Genomic DNA, 20,725 nt, shown 5'->3' with positions numbered 1-20,725 from the left:
GACTTTTGGAACAATGTAAGAATACAAACTGGGCACGTGGGCACACACCTGTAATCCCAGCAGCTCATGAGACTGAGACAGGAAGATCATGAGTTCAAAGCCAGCCTCAGCTCAGTGAGACCCTGTCTCAACACAAAATAGTGTTGGGAATGGCTCAATGGTGGAGTGCCCCTGAGTTCAATCCCCAGTACACACACACACACACACACACACACACACTTACTTTGATCTGTGATATAAAGAAAAATATCTGTGACATTAGAAAAACACATTTTGGTCTTCCTCTCATTGCCTAGCACACAGCTCCTAAGATCCTAGAATACAGTGTTGTTAAAGAAATGACTGATGCCTAAGGATACGTGAATGGCCTCAGGGACTCCCAGGGCAATCAACCACCGTCCAACCTCCCCCCCTCCCCCCACCCATCCCGCAGGGCTAGAGACTGAGTCAATCATCAATGGTCAGTAATGTGGTCAACCGTGCCTAAGAAGACCTCCATAAAACCCCAGTTCAGAGAGCATCCAAGTGGATGAACACATGGAGGTTTCTGGAAAAGATTTAGGAGCTCCAGACCTCTCCTCCAGAGCTTGCCCTATGCAACTCTAACTGTTCATCTTGAGCTGTATCCTTCCTAATAGACCTGCAATCTAGTTAAGTACACTTTTTCTGAGTTGTGAGCCATTTCAGCAAATTATTAAACTCAAGGGAGGAAATCACTGAAACTTTATAGCCAGTGGATAAGAAAAACAGGTTAAGGTGGTAAAGTATTTGTAATTCCTAAATCTGGATGAATATGTAGATATTCAACTGCCTATTTCAAGTTTTCTATAAAAATTTTTTTTTCACCACAAAAAGATAATTACTCAGCAGGCTGAAGCAAAAGAACCCATGTGAGTCCAGGAGTTCACGCCCAGCATGAGTAACACAGCAAGATTCCACCTCTTAGAGAGAAGAAAAAGGAGCCAGGTCCAGTGGTGCACACCTGTAATCCCAGCAGCTTGGGAGGCTGAGGCAGGAGGATTGCAAAACTCAACAAGGCCAGCTTCAGGAACTTAGAAAGGTCCTAAGCAACTCTGAACCTATCTCAAATTTAAAAACAAAAAAGACTAATGATGTAGCTCAGTTGTAAAGCATCCCTAGGTCAAATCTCCAGTACCAAAAAGGAGAGAGAGAGAAAGGGGGTCGGTGGTTTTAAATTTTGTAACTATAAACAGGAAAAAAAAAAAAAAAAAAAAACCACTGGGAGCTGTGTGCAGGTGCCTGCCTGAAATCCCAGAGATTTGGGAGGCTGAAGCAGAAGGAGTCAAAGTCCAAGTCCAAAACCTGTCTCAAAATAAAAAAAGATTGGGGGTATAGCTCAGTGCCTCTAGAAGAAACAAGAAAAGAGGAAAGTGGGGGGGAGGACTCAATTCTAAACAGCACAATTATAGTGTTCAGCTATTCAAGGACCTCAAAAAGTGCTACCACACCAAAGGTCTGCAAGGCTGAAACTCCTATCATTAAAACAAAATCATTAAACAGTCTAAACAACTAAACACTAACTTTTAATAAAGAAGCTCTTATGCATGGACAAAATCTACAAGGACCAGATGATGGGAGATGATTTCTACATTTCTTCTACCCTCCTTCTGAAATAAGGCTCTTCCTTCCTTATTTCCATCCTGAAGGTATGCAATACCTTTAGCAGTACCTCTAACTTTATGAACAACAGAACAACCCACTGCATCTGTTGCAGATCTCAAAACATATCCCAAATTCACCAAATATTTCTAGGCTGAAAATACTAGACCTGCCACTACCATTGAGAAACCAGCTTCTTATTAGGACTCAGGTATAGCATAAGCCAGCTATGTAGCTGTTAGGCCTGGTCCTTAGCCACCACTATGGAAGCATAACTAGTATAACAAAAAGCCTGAATAGCCTTGGTTCCAGTTCCTGGGAAGTACCCTCTAAATCGTTGAAATTTCCTGAGGACAACTCAGAAGTGTCTGTAATTCTAGGTGAGCCCCCAGACAGCCTCTGCTAACAAGATGACTCACAAGTTCTGGCCATACCAGAAAGATCAACCATGGGATTAGAAGATTGGAGCTTTTGAGTCCCATGAAAGCAATCCAGGAGTTAAGAGACTGAGTTCAAGTTCTGACCAATGAGTCGGTCAATCATGGGGATGTAAAAGAATCATCAATAAAAACCATGGACACACAGACTCAGGTGAGCGTTTCTGGCTGACAATACTTTGCATGCTATAGTGACACATGGATGGTCCAGGAGGGTCAAAATGAAGACAGATTTAAAATTAGGTAGTCAGTGTAGTTAGGTAAATGGGTCTAATATTGAGTGAAATCTAAAAGGGAGGCCATGTTGAGGAAAAGTGGAGCAACTCTCTGGAATGTTAATGAAGTCCAGGAAACAGCCACCAACAGATTTGAAGATAGCCCATCCCAAAGAAGTGTTAATGAACAGCATACTTGAAGTGCCCAGATTACTTCTTTGGCCCACCTGTGTCCCACCTGTCGGGCCTTCCCACCTACATTCCATCACTATAAAATGGAGAGACAACTGCACTTCCACGGATTCCATCTCTTGGGTCCCTTTCTTCCTCCGGGAGAAGTCTTATCTGCTGTCCTTTAATAAACTTCTAATTTCTACTCTGACCTTGCTTCAGCTTGCTTCCCTGGTGTTAATCTTCAACATTGGGGAAGCAAGTCAACAAAAACTGACTCAGTAGGGAACAGCATTGCACATTTGACCCTCACAGGTCTTGCCCTGCACATTTCTTTTTGTAACCTTTTCTAATTTAAAAACTATAATCATAAATACTGTACTCTCTGAAGTTCTATAATTTTTTCTAAGTGCATGATCAAACTTGAGGAGGGTTATAGAAACCTCCAAATTTGTAGTGAGCCCAATCAGTATGCAAAAGGTAACTTGGGAACCCCCCCAAGTTTGTAGCTGGTGTCTGAAATGGGGTCAATCTTATAGAAACCTGTGAAGTCTGACCTAACTGGGCAGTTAATTAAGTGCATTCTGGAGTCTGAGGCAGGAGGATTGGGAGTTCAAAGCCAACCAGCTTCAGCAATTTACCAAGGTCCTAAGCTACTCAGTAAGACCCTGTCTCTAAGCACCATGGGTTCAATCCCAGGTACCAAAAAAAAAAAAAGAAAGAACTGCACTTACAATGACACACACATCTAAAACATCTCCTGTACTCCCTTATCACTCCCTTATTTGGTAATCAGTACATAATAGGAAATAAGCTACAGACCACCCCATAATCCATTTCTTTTCCAAATACACATCAAAAACCTTCCTTTTAATCCCTTAAAAAACAAAATTTGAAGTACCTATATGTTAACTATGTGCTATGGCCCATATATTGTCTTGTCACTTATGTTACCAAAGTAGCTAAAGTATATCACACAGTACAGTAATATTTTTATAATTCTTTAAATATTATTGGTTTCCCTTGTTAGCCTGTGTAGCTTAATTCACCGTGTTCAAAAACATTCCAATTAGTTATCCACAGGTTTCACTGGATTGGCCAAAAGGCCCATGGCACCACCTCTGTCTACAACGGGGGACAACAATCCCTCCAGGTCCTTAATGGGTTTGTGAAGGTCACCTACAAGTATCATCGAAAAGAATGGCCAACTCCTGATAATTATAAACTAGCAATCCTAATAGCCACATAATAAAAATAAAATTTAAAGATACCCCTAGCAAAACCTATTAGGAACCAGAGTTTCTAGCAGAAAAAACTAATTCTAGGTCACAGGAGCTTGGAACATCCTGCCATGCCAGAAGCAAAGAAGCTATCAAAGACTACTGGAGTTTTACCAAAGAAATAGAAGGTTCTTTTGCACTCTTTACTCTTACATATGAATGAAAACTTCCATGATGAGAAGTTGAACACATACACTAAACATATTTAAAGACATCAAAGAACTTGAAAGAAAGATAGTACAACACCACAGAGGCAAAATCTAGGACGGGAAGTTCTACAGCTGAAACCACTTTCATCCTTGAGACGACCTGCCAAGTGTTAAGGAGCAGTTGAGAGACTGACAGTTTTAGCAAGGTTAGGAGACAGAGGGCTAGAATACAGGGGCTACCAAGGGGAGGGCAGCTGGAGAGGCACTGGGAAACTTGTGTCACTGAGTTGGAATCCTGAACAGCTCCCTTAAGGAGCTGGGGAAAGAGGGAGGAGGCCAGGCTCTAAGCATAACTCATCTTCATCCCCACAACTGAACTGCAGGGACAAAGAATTCCCAGTCCCTCAAATGCCTGCCAGAAGCAAGCATGAATCTTCCCAGGGAATATGATTCTAGACCCCAAATTATTCAAATAATATTTAAAATGTACTCTACTAGATGTGCACATAAACAAAACGAATAAAACCCAGCAGAAACAACAAATAAAAACTAGAAAAAAGCCACGGGACTGACAGGATTGAGTTTCAAAAATCATACTAGGAGAATGGTACATTTTTTTGTTATTGTTTGTTTGCTTGCTTGCTTTTTATATTGCTGAGGATCAATCCCAGGGCCTCACACATGCTCTACCACTGAACTTCACCCCAGCCCTAATAAACACAATTATTAAATGAAAAAGAAAATAGCTATAATTACTATGTTCAAAGAGATATACAACTGAAAACTTTGGTTAAAAAAATTAAAAACCAGATATTCCAGAAGTGGAAAAAAAAATACAACAACAAATTTAATGGACAAGACTAACAGCAGGTTAATATGATAAAAATCAATGACTTTAAAAAAAAAAAAAGAATAGTAGTGACTAAATAGACAGCAGACAAAAAATATCCAGATTGAAGCAAGAATGGGTAAGAGATTGAAAAATGTTTAATAGGGTTTAAATGGGTTCTCAGAATAGGGGTGGAGAAGGGAGATAGCAGAAACTCTTAAAAAGAACACCTTCAAAATTAATGAAAGAGCAGTTCTCTGTGGACCCATTCCAAGCAGGATTTTTTAAAAAACTGCACACACTCCTAGAAAAATGATAGTAAAACCATGGAAAATCAAAAACAGGAAAAACAGCCAGGCACAGTGGCACACACCTGTAATCCCAGCAGCTCTGGAGGCTGAAGCAGGAAGATCACAAGTTCAAAGCCAGCCTCAGCAATTTAGTGAGGCCCTGTCTCAAAGGTGGGATGGGGTGCTGGGAATGTGGCTCAGGGTTAAAAGCTTCTGGGTTCAATCCAATACTACACACACACACACACACACACACACACACACAGCTTTCAAAAAGGAAGATAACTTCTAATATTTTTAGAATTTTTTATATTTATACACATTCAGGATTGATTCACTATAAGAACTCAACACAACAGGTGAAAGATATAAAGGATGTTATGACAGTTCTTGAGACAGAAGGAAAATGTTCCAAGATGGAGGACCAAGTTACAACCAGGAATGAGGATCAATGAAATGGGTAAAATTTGTGGGTAAATCTAAATAGGTATTGACTGTACCTATTGACTGACAATTAATGTATGTTTTAAAATAAAATAGATTTAAAACAGCAAAAATATGACATTAAAGTAAAAATAAAATAAATGGAGTTTAAGTGTCCAGGAAGAGACAGAAAGTGCCAAATAATATTAGATTCTGATAAGTCAAATAGACATTTTAACTTCCAAGTTCAGAGGAAAAAAAAAACAAGTAAATAAACAATAAGAATCCCAGGCTGGGGATACAGCTCAGTTGGTAGACTGCTTACCTCGCCTGCACAAGGCAATGGGTTCAACCCCCAGCACCACACAAAAAAAAAAAAAAACCCACAAAAGACAAAAGGTGGCAACAACAACAGGAAAGAGTGTGCAAGAGAGGAATAAGGAAAATGAACTCATTAACATATTTAAACCCAACTAAGTCAAATAGATCAAATGTTCCAATCATAATAACAACTGACAAGACTTTTAATATCCTACTATATGGTCCTAACAAGAGAATCACCAACAACCTAAGTATATAGACTGACAATAAAAAATAAAGAAGATACTCAGCAAATATTAAGAAAATAATATTGCAACATTAATATCAAGTTGATAAATTTTACCTCTAATGTTGTTGTCTTAAAGAACACTTAAGATACACAACTCTAAATATGAATGCAACCAATAACATATCCTAAAAATACATAAAGTAAAAATTATCAGAACTAAGAAAAAGGAAACACAAAAACAAAGTACAGTTTGCACTTCTCTAAACAGAAAATACAAAATAAAAAACACTTCACTCAAGCCTGGTGCAGTGGCGCAGACCTGTAATCAAAGTCGGTCAGGAGGCTGAAACAGGAGAATTTCCAGTTCAGAGCCAGCCTCAGCAACGTTGAGGCACTAAGCAACTCGGTGAAACCCAGTCTCTAAATAAAAAAATACAAAATAGGGCTGGGGATGTGGCTCAGTGGTTGAGTGCCTGAGTTCAATCCCAGTACCAAAAAAAAAAAAAAGTTCAAAAATTTGACACATTTTGAGTGCTGACATGATGCCACAGTGGAGAATTCCACACCGTAAAACTGTTTCAAGCAAAAATTATTATAAATATTGCATAAAATCACCTTCAGTCTATGTGGTTATGGGTAATTTCATGTTTGAACTTGGGGGAGATATATATATATCTATAGATATATAGATATATATCTATAGATATATATATATGCAAATCTCCACTATCAGGGTGAAGGGAGGGCAACTCAAAACATCTCTGGTTCCAAGCATTTTAGGTAAGATACTCAGCCTGTATTAACACATCTATCTCAGTAATCAATAGAACCAGTAGGCCAAACCATGAAAAAAAAATTTTAAGGCTACAATGATTTAAGATTAGTCAACTTGAATTGACAAAGCACTATACCCAACAAACAGACATACAGTCTTTCCAACCACATAAAACACTTTAAAAGCTACAAACTGGTTGTTTTAGTCAATATTTTGTCTCTGTGACAAATATCTGAGGGAAAAAAAAAAAAAAAAACTTGAAGAAGGAAAAATCTATTGTGGCTCACAGTTTCAGAGTTCCAGTCCATGGTTTGTGGGTTCCACTGTTGTGGGACTATAATAAAGCAGAACATCACAGCAGAAATGGAGCTGAAAGCAGAGCAGTCAGGGCTCAAGGACAAATTATATCCTTTCCAGGGCAAGCCCTCATTGACCCACCTCCTCCAAGCAGGTCCTACCTCCTGCAGTTTCTACCACATCCCAACAGTTCATTCAAATACAAATCCCTCAATAGATTAAAGCCATCGATGAGATAAGAGGCCTTATAGTCCAATCACTACCCCAAATCCTCACTTGTACACACTGCTGCACTGGGGACCAAGCCTTCAACATGACCCTTTGAAGACATTCCAGAATCAAACCTTAACAGTGATACAGTGCTTGCCTAGCATATGCTCTGGGTCCAATCCCTAGCACCACAAAAACTGCACATGTGCTGGGCCATAAAGCTTCAAAAAGCTTCATAAGCTTAAGTGTTATGCTTTTTTACTATAATGGGATTGATGGAACTCAGAGAGGACCACTATGATACTATAGTAGTGGGTACAGGTCATTTTGTAACTGTCAGAAGCCAAGGAATGCAAACTATTCTGTGGTGAGAAGGATGTATCAGGGCAGGTTTATCAACTGTAACAAATATGCCAATCTGAAGGGAATGTTAATAACAGAGGTTATGTATGTGTGGGGTCAGGAGATATATGGGAAGGCCTGCATGTCATGCTCAATTTTGCTATGAACTTAAAACTTCTCTAAGTCTACTTAAGAAAAAGGGATGGGGTGTACCTCAGAAGTGCTTGCCTAGCCCCCGCGCCATGCTCTGGGTTCCATCCCCAGCACAAGAGAGAAGGAAAGGACTATGAACAACTTCAGAAATCTTAGTTGCTTAAGACAGACAGACACACAGACACACACACCCTGCGCCCCCCACCTCCTCCTTTTCTCCATCCCCCCCCACACAGTTGGGTCACCTGTAAACAGGATCACTCTGGCAGGAAGAAGGGAACATGACAAATCTCACCACTGCTCTTACAGTTTGTGTGACAAAGTCTCTTCTGCTCACATTCATTTACCAAGGCAAATCCCATAGCCATACCTAACTTAGAAGAAGGTAAGAACCACAGTAAGATACCTGTACATAACAGGTGGAATGTCTAAAATTGGATACACTAACAATACCACATTCTCAATGAGGATACGGAGCCACAAAATATTCACTGCAATGGGAAGAACAATTGGTATAACCACTTTGATTTATTTCTTCAACTAGTACCTGTCACAGGCATAATATATGACCCAGTGATTCCATTCCTTAATTTACCCAACAGAAAACCAGGCAAAAAAACAAGAACATGAATGTTCATGTCAATACCACTCACCTTAGCCTGTGACATCACACAAATGAGTCTCACAGATCACCTGCCACAGGGAGGTGACCAAGTGACTGAGAGGCTCTGCTCTGAATCCATCACTGCTTTCCCTCTGGCCTCATACTTCCCACAGGTTCTTTCAGCCCGTGACTGAAGTAGGCCTATTCCTACAGAACAAGGACTCCTCTAAATGGCAAATGGCTGAAGGACTGCCTGCCTCAAACTGCCTTGGAAAGGCACTATAGCCCTAAGACCTTTCCTGAGATTCCCTCTTTCCCTTCCCCTTCCTCCCCCACGACCATCAGATCTGTGTGGGTCTCGTGGCTCTCGTCAATCTAACCTCAACTTGCTATCCTCTTGTTCCTGGGGAAACCTGAACTAATCCAACATCTGTCGACAGGAAAAGAAATTAACTACTACTCAGTCACACATGGTGAGACAGACCACCATCACAGGGAGCCTGATGGACACTCCTGATGAATGGGTGGTGGTTACAGCCAGTGTCTGTCGAGAACCAGAATTCTGGGCTGGGCTGTGAACTCAGTGTGAGGCATTGGGTTCATTCCTCAGCACCACATAGAAGTAAGTGAGTGAATAAATAAATAAATAAAGATATTGTGTCTATCTACAACCAAAAAAAATATTTAAAAAGACAAAATTTTATACTACTTCTGTACTTAAACATAACGATAAAAACTTTTTAAAAGTTGACAAGGAGAAAAAAACTACAGAAGTCAACAGTGCTCAAACCAAAGGGGAATTTGCTATTAAACTTAAACTCAAAGTTTAAGAAGTTATTTAGAACTGAGCCCACAATAAATACCTTCTGTCCCCTTTGCTTCCTCCATAATTGTAAAGATTACTATGAATCTAACACCAAGAGCACAGTTTTATCTACACCTGCTTCTCTTATCAAATGTTAAGTTTCTCATGAAATAAATTTCCTACCAATCTTTTTCCTTGGAAAATACTTCTGGCTATGTTGCCCAGTCTGGCCTTGAATTTGTGGTTTCCTTCCTAAACCTCCTGTAGCTGAGATTACAGGCACCTGCCATCACATCTAGCTTTCAACCTCTTTGATTTCAAAAGTGGCAGAACATTCTGGTATATGAATACCATCATTTATTTTCCCTTAATTCCATTATTGAACAACTATTTCTAATTTTTCATTATCACAAACACTACTGTGATGAAAAACCTCATACTTATTTGTATATCTATACAGATTTATATATAATAAATTTCAAGTAGTGGAACTGGGTCAAGAGTGTAAGTGGATTTTTAATCCTGTTTAAATTTAGGGAACCATCCTCCAAAAAGGACTAAATTACAGTCCCACAAACAATATGCCATCTATTTAAAGACTATGTAATTAAGGCAAAACTTACTGTATGGACTAATATTTTAAAGATGGTGATGAAGACTAATCATGAATAAAAAGTACACAGAATTACTTTTATCTTTTGCTGAATCTATTTAAAAGGAAAATCTCACAAGGTTAAACACCAGGATAATTAAAAAAAAAAAAAATGATTGACAGCTTTAAGTCAGAGATGAATTCTAAATAAAAAAGATCATTCAACAGACCTTATTTAACAAAAACAGTCAATTACTGTGTGCTTTAAAGGTGTTTAAACACTGTTTAACTTCTAAAAATTTTCAGAAAGTTCAAGAAACCACTACAAATACTGAATTATACCTCTACACAAAATAGTTTTGATTAAACATTAGCTGCACTTATGAATCACTGTTAGAACAAAAACAATCTCATAAAAATTAAATCTTCAAAAACAGTCATTTACCAAAATGGAACAAAGTATTTAAAAACTCAATCTAAAGAATGGGTATAAGAAAATGATACTTCTTTAACAAGGCTACCAGCATTCAAACAGAAGGGGAGGAGTGTGAGCACAGTGCACACCAAAGACACTGGAATCTAATGTCTTGATTAATTTGGAGTCTATATTCTGGTTTTTTTTGTTTGTTTGTTTGCAAACAGTTTATCAAATATTTTGTATAGTAATTATCAATTAATATCATCCCCAGCTATACTTCAAAAGTTTTCAGGAAGAAAAAATAGGCAGATCCAAAATGAAGGCAATACTGGGTCAATAAACACTTATAGAGAAGGAGAAAATGTGAGCAGAGCATTGGCACAGAGACCTGCACCTGTAAGAAGAGCAGGCTCACGTAGGTAGGGGACGTAAGCACAAATGGGAAAGCCTCAAGCCCTCTTTTCCTATCCAGACTACGTAATGGTACTCTCTTCCCACCCACAATTATCAATCTAGCTAGGCAGAGTAAGGTCATTTCTCTGGTAAATAAAAATGACATGAAGAGATAGCACTGTTTTAAGCCCCAAATCAGAATGTTCTTTTATTAAGTCTCTCCTTTCCACTCTTTCCCTCACTCTACAACTGTTCAAAATTTCCTTTATCCTTTAACAATCCTTCACTTGTGCTAACCAACTGAAATATGACACTGTCATTAAACAATGACTTTCATGTTGCCTATGAGCTCAACCAGCATCACTGGATTTTACTCCTGCATTATTTGTTGTTGATTATATCTCTTCTTCCCCTAACTCCCAAAGCTTTTCGGACTTGGCCTATTCACTGCATTTGAGAAAGGCAAAAACTTGGCCTCTGATACGTGAAGCACATAATATTGTTTCTGGGGAAAGGCTAAAATAAACCTCTTCTTTATGTGTTCTTAGTTTACTAAAACTCACTAATTCTGGAGATCACACAGTTGGGCAATTGCTATTAGTCTCCCACTAGCTTTTCTGTAGGTAACAGCTCTTTGACTTGTGGGCGACTGTGGCAATGGCTGCCAGGTTATTTTCCAGGGACCATAGAGCAGCCTACGCTGAAAACACTGACTCCTCCCCCAGGCCTGACAAGCGTTCTGTGGGAGACTGGACAAGGGCATGGGCCTTCATGTTATACCTCTCTCCTTTGTTCCATTTTAACCTTTGGGTCAGCTCTTCGTGTAGACATGCTGATCATTTGAAAAGTATTTTATCCAAAACTATAATATACGATTAACCTGACTGAGAAATAGAAAGTTTGGTGGCCTATTTTCAGAATATAATATTTAGCCTTAACTGGGATAAGAGGTCCAATTACAGCCAATCCCTTTGCCCACCCAAATTTTAAAATTAGCCAATCAAGTAGATTGGAACCCGGAACTCCTCCAATCAGAGCAAGGGTGTGTGCTGCATTAGGAATAAGAGCAGGAAGGAGGACTGCCCACCCACCCAAGCCCTTGCTAGCCAGGTTCTATAGCACACCCTTCTGGCAGAAGTAAAGTCCACCTTGCCCACCCACTTCCAATCACGTGTTTGATTTCTTGCAGCACCTTGGTAGTTGTAACACTAACCTAAACTTGCCTTTCTTTCAAGGCTAAAGGCACCTGCCAGTCACCATGACTGGAAACACCAAAACCATGAAAGGAGTGAAAAGAGGTGGCACTAGAGTTCCTCCAAAGATATCAAGATATATAGTCCACTCACTCATTATTCCTAGCCTATATCATAACTCTTCAACCTGCTGGAATTGTTAAGAAGTTGATCTGCAAGCAAAGCTCCCACTTCTCCATGGGGGAGGGGGTTTTACTGGGGATTGAACCAAGGGATGCTTTACCACTGAGCCACATCCCCAGCCTTTTTCATTTTGAGACAGGGTCTCAATAAGTCACTTAGAGCCTTAGTAAGTTGCCAAGGCTGGCCTGGAACTTGCGATCCTCCAGCCTCAGTCTCCTAAATCTCTGGGATTACCGGAGTACCAACAATTCTCCATTTTTTTAGCCACCGAACAATGCCTTTCCCACCAAAGCTTATCTTTCACACATTGGTTTTTCGTGAGATGAGCTTCCAAACTTTAGTTCAGTAACATTATGCAAAACTACATGCATCTTTAGTTTTTACAAAGAAATGTACAGTGGAACATGCCTGTAATTCCAGCAGCTCGGGAGGCTGAGACAGAAGGATCGCACGTTCAAAGCCAGCCTCAGCAAAAGCGAGGCACCTGTCTCTAACGAAAATTCAAAATAGGGCTGGAGAGTTGATTCACCAATACCCCAATCCCCAGTACCAGAAAAGAAAAAGAAAAAGAAAAGAAAAGAAAAGAAAAGAAATATAGTCGGAAGTTAGGAATTATTACAGGGTACACTATTACCACTTCAATTAGCAATGTTATCTTGAACCATCAGAAAAAATTCTGATACATTGTTATCAATGGCAGTAGTATTAATGAAAGATATTTAACCCCCTCTGGATAAGAAATGGGCAAAAATAGGAATAGAGAATACACAAATGATGAACTAACTCCATTAACAGGTTGTATTTTCCCCACCCCACCTTCAAACACTCTAGTAAAGAAAGTTTAAAAAAAAAAAAAGTTCTTTGAGGGGTCTGGCTTCCCCCCCTTCATTATCAGTTTATAAATTAAGCCTGCAAATTTAACACCAAAACCTCTGCTTTGACGACTTTAGTAAAAATTCTGTTAACTAGATCCAGTTTTTGTTTTTGTTTTTGTTTTTGTTTTACTTAAATCAAGTAGGACCTCAGTATACTATCCCTTTATTTCAATTCTAGGAATACTATGATCAACCAGCCAGTACCATACTCTAGATTGTTTGATTACTGTTTTGGCTCCTCTGTCCTCCTCTTTGTGAATCAGGTGGGGCCGCTGGGCTCCTGTCACCACAGGTCCAGTTATCCCCATTGCATTTAAGGATCCCAGTTCAATGGCAATAGTTCCCACAGTCATTTCAGACTTTCAAAGAGTGACCACAGAGCTCAAGGACACTGGTGCTCTCCTCTCAAATTTATCTCTTACAGAAACAATCTAAGACATGAGCTCCAAATAAATCCTCCCATGCAAATATCTCTAATTTTTGGATCCCTTCCTTCTACAGTATACCAAGGTAATTCTGGCATCTCAACTTCATTTAGTACAGGTCATATTTTGGCTGTTTTCAGCCAACCAATAAAGTTACTCAGGCCCTTTTCTATCCTTCAAGTTAACACACTGAATCCAGAAACACTACTGTCAACTTACCAATACACTGATCCAGCTTTATGTTCCACAAAAAAGATCTAGTCCCACAAATACTGTCCCAGGTTCCTATCTATATAGTGTCAAAACTATACAACGATTTGGAGTGTTACCTCACTACAGGTCTAGAACAAAGATAATGGTTGCTCACGTTCTCAGGAAAAGAAGCCAAATGCAGGCAGTTCAGGCACAGGGAGATGAAGTTCTTCCAGGAGGGGACTGAAAACGCTATTCCTACTAGCAAAGGTAGTACAACAGCTCTCAAGGTCTCCAGCTTAATTGGATTTTGACCATTTCACTACCAAAACAACTTTCAGGATTCAATTCCTTGGGGCTGGGGATGTGGCTCAAGCGGTAGCGGGCTCGCCTGGCATGCATGAGGTCCAGGTTCGATCCTTAGCACCACATACCAACAAAGATGTTGTGTCCTCTGAAAACTAAAAAATAAATATTAGAGTGTCTCTCTCTCTCTCTTTAAAAAAAAAAAAAAAAAAAAAGATCCAATTCCTTAAAAATCAATACCGTCACTCATAAATTAGGAATTTCATTTGCACCATCTTTTAGGAATGTCACTGAAATTTCCAGGTTCCTATGTGCAAACTGAGCTGAGAATTTACAATCCTGAGCTCATCCTTCTGCTTTATGATGTTTTAATTTGGCTAAGCTGAACTACATTCCCCCGAATTTCCTTTCCCTTGTGTTTCTGACCAGTCTTGGGCAGAGAGCACAGGAGGAGAAGCCATCCCATGGCTCTGCACACACTGTTGTGCTGAATTAACCAGCCTCTCCCTTGGGGTGCTCTGAGCATCTCTACCTCCTGGACAAAAGAGGTAGGTGGTTGGTTAGTTTTTGAGGTACTAGGGACTGAAACCAGGGGTGGTCTAACTATGAGTTATATCACCAGTCCTTTTTTAAATATTCTCAGAGAGGGTCTCACTAAATTGCCCTGGTTGGGCCTTGTAATCGCCCTGCCTCCACCTGTCAAGTTAGCTGGGATGACAGGTTGTGTACCATCACGCCTGGCCTGAATATGTATGTTCAGCTACCTGCCAAGGGCCCTCCCTCCTCTTCCAGGCCGCTCATACAACTAAGTCAGTAACAAGAGAAACTGGCATTGCTTTCCCTGCACCATTATTGTGGCTTCAAGCTTGTTCTTTTCTCTTAACTTCACATTGATCCTTCTTTCCCAAATGTCTGTCTGCTCTTCTAACTTCAAATCAAGCATGACTACAACAGTCTTATGGAAACTACTCCCAGAGTTACTACATTGGGTAAACTTAATTCACTATACAAATCCCTCAAATAACACACACACACGTTTTTTTCTTTATTCATCCTAGTGGTTCTACTTTCTGACTGAATCCTGTGATTCTGGGGGCAGGGAACACAAAGCTGGGGGTGTAATCCAATAGTAGAGCACTTGTCTAGGAGTGTGCAAGGACCCGGATTTGATCCCCAGCACCCCCCAAAATTACAATTAATGTTTACTTAATAACCACTATATGATAGAAACCTGTAGAGTAGACCAGACTTTTAACTTACACAGCCTCAAACTCCTATTTAATCTTAGCTACTACAAAGGGTAGTTTGAGCACTTGCAATCCAGACACTGAACTAAGTACTAGAAAAGTAATTATAGGCAAAACCAAGTCTCTACTTTGATGGAGTTGAACATTTTGAGACACTAAAATTAATTTATTTCATAAACCAATGCAGTACGAATTTTGAAAAGCACCAGGAGGACTTCAACTTCAAGGAAGGCAAGGGGGGAAAAAAAGAATTTCAGGAAACAGATAGTTGTTGTAGCAGGTGATAGACTAAATGGAGACTCTTCTCTCCACTTCTATTCATACAAAAAGAAATCCCATGAAAAAGTGATGTTTGAGCCAAACTCTTAAGAAAGACTTCCTAGGAATTATTTTTCAAAGCAAAGAACAGCATTTCAGGCAGAGAAAAAGAACAACTGCCAAGATGCCTGGAGAAGAAAAGAATGGTGGGCAAAGAAGACTAAAGGCCTCGTACAGCTGGAACAAAGAATGCAAAGGAAATGCTGGACAGGATGGGGATGCAACCAAAGGGAGTTACACAGTAGTCCCCCTTTATCCAAGATTATACTTCCCACAGATTTGGCTACCCACAGGAAACCATGGTTTGAAAATACTAAGTGGAAAATTCCAGAAATAAACAATTCATAAGTTTTAAACTACATACTGTTCTGAGTGTGATGAAATCTTGTGCCATCCTGCTGTCTTGCCCAAGACATGATCATTCCTTTGTATAACATATCCATGTTGTATATTACTGCCCATTAATCACTTATTAGCCAACTGTTCCAGTGCTTGTGTTCAAATAACTCTTACTTAATAATAGATACAAAATAAAGAAAAAAAACCCAGTAATGGAGGCAATTCAGATATGCAGAAGACATAAACTGCATCCTCTAGTGAAAGTTCTAGACTTAAGAAGAAAAAACTGTATGCTAAAGTGGCCAAGATCTAGATCAAAAATGAATTATCAATAAAATTGTAAAAAAGGGGAAAAAAATTCATTCTAGTTTTGCTGTTGAACCTCAACCTACAAGTTAACAGCCATAATGCAATAAGATGGGAAAGGTGTTAAACTTGTGGGTGGAAGACAAACAGAAAATGTATCCTGACTGATGGCAACTTATACCAGAAAGCACTGAGCCTACACAAAGACTTTAGTCAACAGATTCCCTGAAATGAGTGACACTAGGCCATTTACCCCAATAAGGAATGATTATGCACTCTAATTTATTAAGCTTTATCACAGGTTTGTACAGTAGGAAAAAATATATTATACACCACATTACATATTATAATATGGACTATGTGCAGTTTCAGGAATTCACTGGCAGTCTTAGAACATACCCTCCAGATATAAGGGGGGGGGGGTACCTCTTATACCACTGAGGCCACATTATAAATTTCTGTCCTCAAAACAATGAGAAGCCATTGAGAGTTTTAAATAAAGCCACTGACATGATCAGATTGACTTTCTTAAAATGTAGTTTTTTGACAGTAACAAAATTACACATGTATTTACCTTTTACTCAACAACTTCATTATCTTAAAGCTAGTTATACCAGCACAAATACAAAACAACACATGCAGGCAGGGGACACAGTTCTGACATAGAATGCCTGCCTAGCATGCACAAAGGCCTTGGGTTCAATCTCCAGCACCACAAAAAATAACATATGCACAAGGTTAATTCATTGCAGCAACTATTTATAACAGCAACAGGGCACAGACAACCCAAATGTTCATCATTAGTAAATGAGTTGTAAGCACAAAAAGTGGCAGCAGAACTTCTAAACAATGATATCCAGAGCTGGGCGTGATGGCAGGCACACGCCTATAAATACTAGGGAGACCAAGGCAGGAGGATGGCAAGTTTAAAGTCAGCCTCGGCAAAAATCAAGGCCCCAAACAACTCAGTGAGACCCTGTCTATAAATAAAATACAAAATAGGGCTGGGGATGTGCATGCCCCTGAGGTTCAATTTCAGGTACCAAAAAAAAAAGATCTCCAGAATACAGTCATTCCTCCACACACACAGGGAATTGGTTCCAACACTCACCCTTGCAGATACCAAAATCCTCAGAAGTTCAGTTCCCTTATATAAAATGAGTATTACTTGCATATAACCTGAGCAAATGGTCCCCTATAATTTAAATCACCTCACTTACAATACCTAATATAATGTAAACGATATGTAAATATCTGTTACAGTGAGTTGTTCAGGGAATGACAAGAAAAAATCTCTACTTGCTGAGTCCAGATGTAATTTTTTTTGAAGGCTGAATCACTAGATGCACGACTCATGGTTACACAGGGCCAACTGTATTAAAAATTACACTATGTGTTATCTATGGCATAAGAAAGGGAAATAAAAATATGTATTGCTTTTATTTGGAAAACTGAAATTCTGGTGGAGCAGAAACTAATGTAACTGAGGCAGGAGGCGTCTGATTAAGGGACAGAATGAACTTCTTAGAACAGTTCTGATTTCCAAATACACAAATGTCCACGTAAATATTTTATATAGTGAAAAAATACAATACAAAATTAAAGCAATTGTTAAAAAGTTAAGGACTTCAGGCAAATAAACCAAATTAATTATCAAACTGATCAAACAACCTAAAATAAAATATTTTCAAATAGTTATAATTCAGAATACAATTGTACATCCTAATATGATGTGGTATGTTTTAGAACAAAAAGAACTGTAACTAGCCAGGTACATGCCTATAATCCCAGCTACTTCAAGAGGCTGAGGTAGGAGGATCTCAAGTTTGAAGCAAAGGCCAGCCTGGGCAACTTAGAGAGATTGTGACTCAAAAATAAGAAGAGCGGGGGATATATACTTAGTGGTAGAGTGCTTGCCTAGCATGCTCTAGGCCCTCGGTTCAATCTCCAACACTACAAAAATAAAAAATTAAAACAACAACAACAAAAAAACCTGCAACCAAACTTACACTTACAGTTACTTCAGTGGTCATTAGTGTTATTTTCAAACTTCAACGTCCACAAAGAATAATGAAATTATATTGACATTACAAAAATGCAAATTTTCAGTGTTGGAGCAAAAAGACTTAAAGTTAAAAACCCTATGACAGTAATCTGTACTAAAATCAAAATGAATACTTCCCAAATCTGTCCTATGAAAGCAGAGACATTCTAGCAGCAATAAGGACACACAGAGCCTGCCCTCCAGCGATAAGAGCTGAAACAGATTATATATAAATTTGACAGGAAAAGAACAATGTTTACCTCAGACATCTTGAATCAGAAAGCAAGAAAAACTTCAAAGACTCATGTATCATGTCAAAGAAATGGGAAGTAGCTTGAAAGGACCTGGACACTCTGTAGTCTTGACAAGCTGAGGAAAAAGAATGACTATTTAATTAAAATATACTGGCTACCTAAAAAGCCATGTATCTACAATGACCATCAAAAGAAAAAGCAATTCAATGTCAGCCATGGTGGCACACGCCTGTAATCCCAGCTACACTAGAGGGTGAAGCAAGAGAATGACAAGTCTGAATCCAGTCTCAACACCTTAGCACAATTCTATCTCAAAAAATAAAAAGGACTGGGGATGTAGCTCAGTGGCAAATAAAGCACACCTGGGTTCAATTCCCAGCACAACTAAAAAAAAAAAAAAGAAAGAAAGAAAAAAATCAAACCTTCCGGCCAAAAGAATCTTGTAAGCAGGAAAAAGCATTCTTTCTTCTCATCACCTGTATCAAGGTGCAGTTACTAACAATAATTCAGATATGTATGATTAGTAACATCATTTGCACACAGGCCCAAACATTAAACCTATTAAACATAAAGCATAAGGGTATAACTATGGGAAACCAGAACAATTTAACTATAAACAAATATAATCTATATTTTTTTAAAAGTTCTGCCTTTTTAAAAAGAACTATTATAGTCTAAAAACATACACAGTATTTTTCGAAATACCTTACTAGTCTCCTCATTTACTCTAACATTCGGATACTGTCCATGTTTACTGGATCACATGTTTAATCTAACACCGAACCAACTCCCCCTTACCTCAAACGACTTCATCTTCTCTAACAGACTACCCTACAGACTAGAGGTCCTCACTGGCAGTTGTCCAACCCACCTTCCAGTGCTCGGAAACAGAGGTCCAATCCTGGCCTAGGAGCCTTCAAAGGGTCTCCTCCAGACGAAAAAATAACTCCAACTGCATTCATGTGATTGTGGAATTTAAAACGTGACCCCAAATTCATCCCTTAAACAATCAGCCATGTGAGACTCCAAGTGGTGTTAACAATTGTAACATCATCATCTACGCCCACTGTACATTTCACTGCAGTTAAGGTTAGTTACATCTGATGAGGCAAGTCTCATTCCACAAGAGTGATAACACACACAAAGAGTAAAAGGTAACTGGCAGGGGCCAGGTGTGGTGGTGCACACCTACAATGGCTTGTAATCCCAGCAGCTCGAGAGGCTGAGGCAGGAGAATTGCAAGTTCAAAGCCAGCTTTAGCAAAGATGAGGCACTAAGCAACTCAGTGAGACACTGTCTCTAAATAAAATACAAATTAGGGCTGGGGATTTGGTCGAGTGCCCCTGAGTTCAATCCCCAGTACCTCCCCCGGACCAAAAAAAAAAAAAAGATAATTGGCAGAGACAGGGGCCAAAAACTATCTTAGAGACTCAAATCCTGGATAGTCTTTGGACTCCTTTCTCATGCAGGCCTCTGCTCCACCATCCCTTCTGCATGTTTGTTTATGTCTAAAGTCATACAGAACCTGTAAAAAAGAGAAACCAAGTGAAGATTTAACTTAAAAATTGAAAAGCAAACTTTTAAAACTTTTAAAATAAAAAAAAATACTAATAAGTACCTCAAAGTTGGGTCAATTTTATTTTTTTTTGGGGGGGGGGGCTGGGGAATTGAACTCAGGGCCTTGAACATGCTAGGCAAGCACTCTACCACTGGGCCACATACCCAGCCCTCAAAATTGGAAAGGGGAAGGAAATCAATGGTTTACTAGAGCCAGTTATTATATTTCAGGAACTTTACTGAGAACTCTAATGAATCCCTTTCATTTAATTCTCATCATAGTCTTATAGGACAGGTTTCATCTCAGTTTGCAGCTAAGAAACTGAATTTTAAAAAGGTCATGTGATGAATCAGCTGTGTGGCTCTGGGCCAATAAACAGTGGGGCTGATTCCAACCCAGAGGGTCCTGACTTGATCACCAACTCCAGAGCCTCTATGTTCTCTTCATGATACCACATCTTCCAAACTCTACCAGATAACTGAGCAAAAATCTCTTCCTCCAATTTCTCAGTCAGGAAAAGAGAAACACATTTAATTAAATATCTAATAAAACAAGTATTTATATTTATATACTCCTCAGCAAATTGAGGTCCCTAGCAGTTATACCAAAAGAAAAGCTTGCAGGCATTATTTTTAACTTCTAAATAATCCACAACTACTCCAAAAATAGTATTCTTTTCATGTATTTATAACACACTTTTGAAAAGATACTAAACAACTAACAGTTTAAAGAGAGCCTATAGAATAAGAGAAAGTCTTTGTCAGCTACTCTTCAGAGGATTAATATATAGAATATAAAAAAACCCAAAAAACTCAACACCAAAAAACTAATAACCTATTCAATAAATGGGCAAATGAACTGAACAGACACCTCAACAATACCAATGACCAACACTTACTTAAAAAAATATTCAAAACCTTTAGTTAAATCAG

At 39.0% G+C, this 20,725-nt stretch overlaps 1 protein-coding gene across 4 annotated transcripts in view; it reads right to left on the bottom strand.

Moving 5' to 3' along the window:
- The window catches only part of Spin1 (spindlin 1), a 67,978-nt gene that overhangs the window by 43,105 nt on the left and 4,148 nt on the right, over positions 1-20,725 (bottom strand). The window contains exons 1-2 of one of the 4 annotated variants that reach the window (XM_076836822.2): positions 18,658-18,712; positions 18,242-18,350 (exon numbers count right to left, since the gene is read on the bottom strand). The exons of 2 other annotated variants lie outside the window; for them this stretch is intronic. The gene's annotated coding sequence lies outside the window, so the exon portion shown is untranslated. Of the gene's footprint in view, positions 1-18,241; positions 18,351-18,657; positions 18,713-20,725 lie in introns of those variants that run through there. One more of the 4 variants, XM_076836821.2, reaches the window with a different exon arrangement.

This window comes from Callospermophilus lateralis, chromosome 17, assembly GCF_048772815.1.
Source record: "Callospermophilus lateralis isolate mCalLat2 chromosome 17, mCalLat2.hap1, whole genome shotgun sequence".
Classification (NCBI taxonomy): domain Eukaryota; kingdom Metazoa; phylum Chordata; class Mammalia; order Rodentia; family Sciuridae; genus Callospermophilus; species Callospermophilus lateralis.
This window is presented reverse-complemented; position numbering and strand designations above follow the sequence as displayed.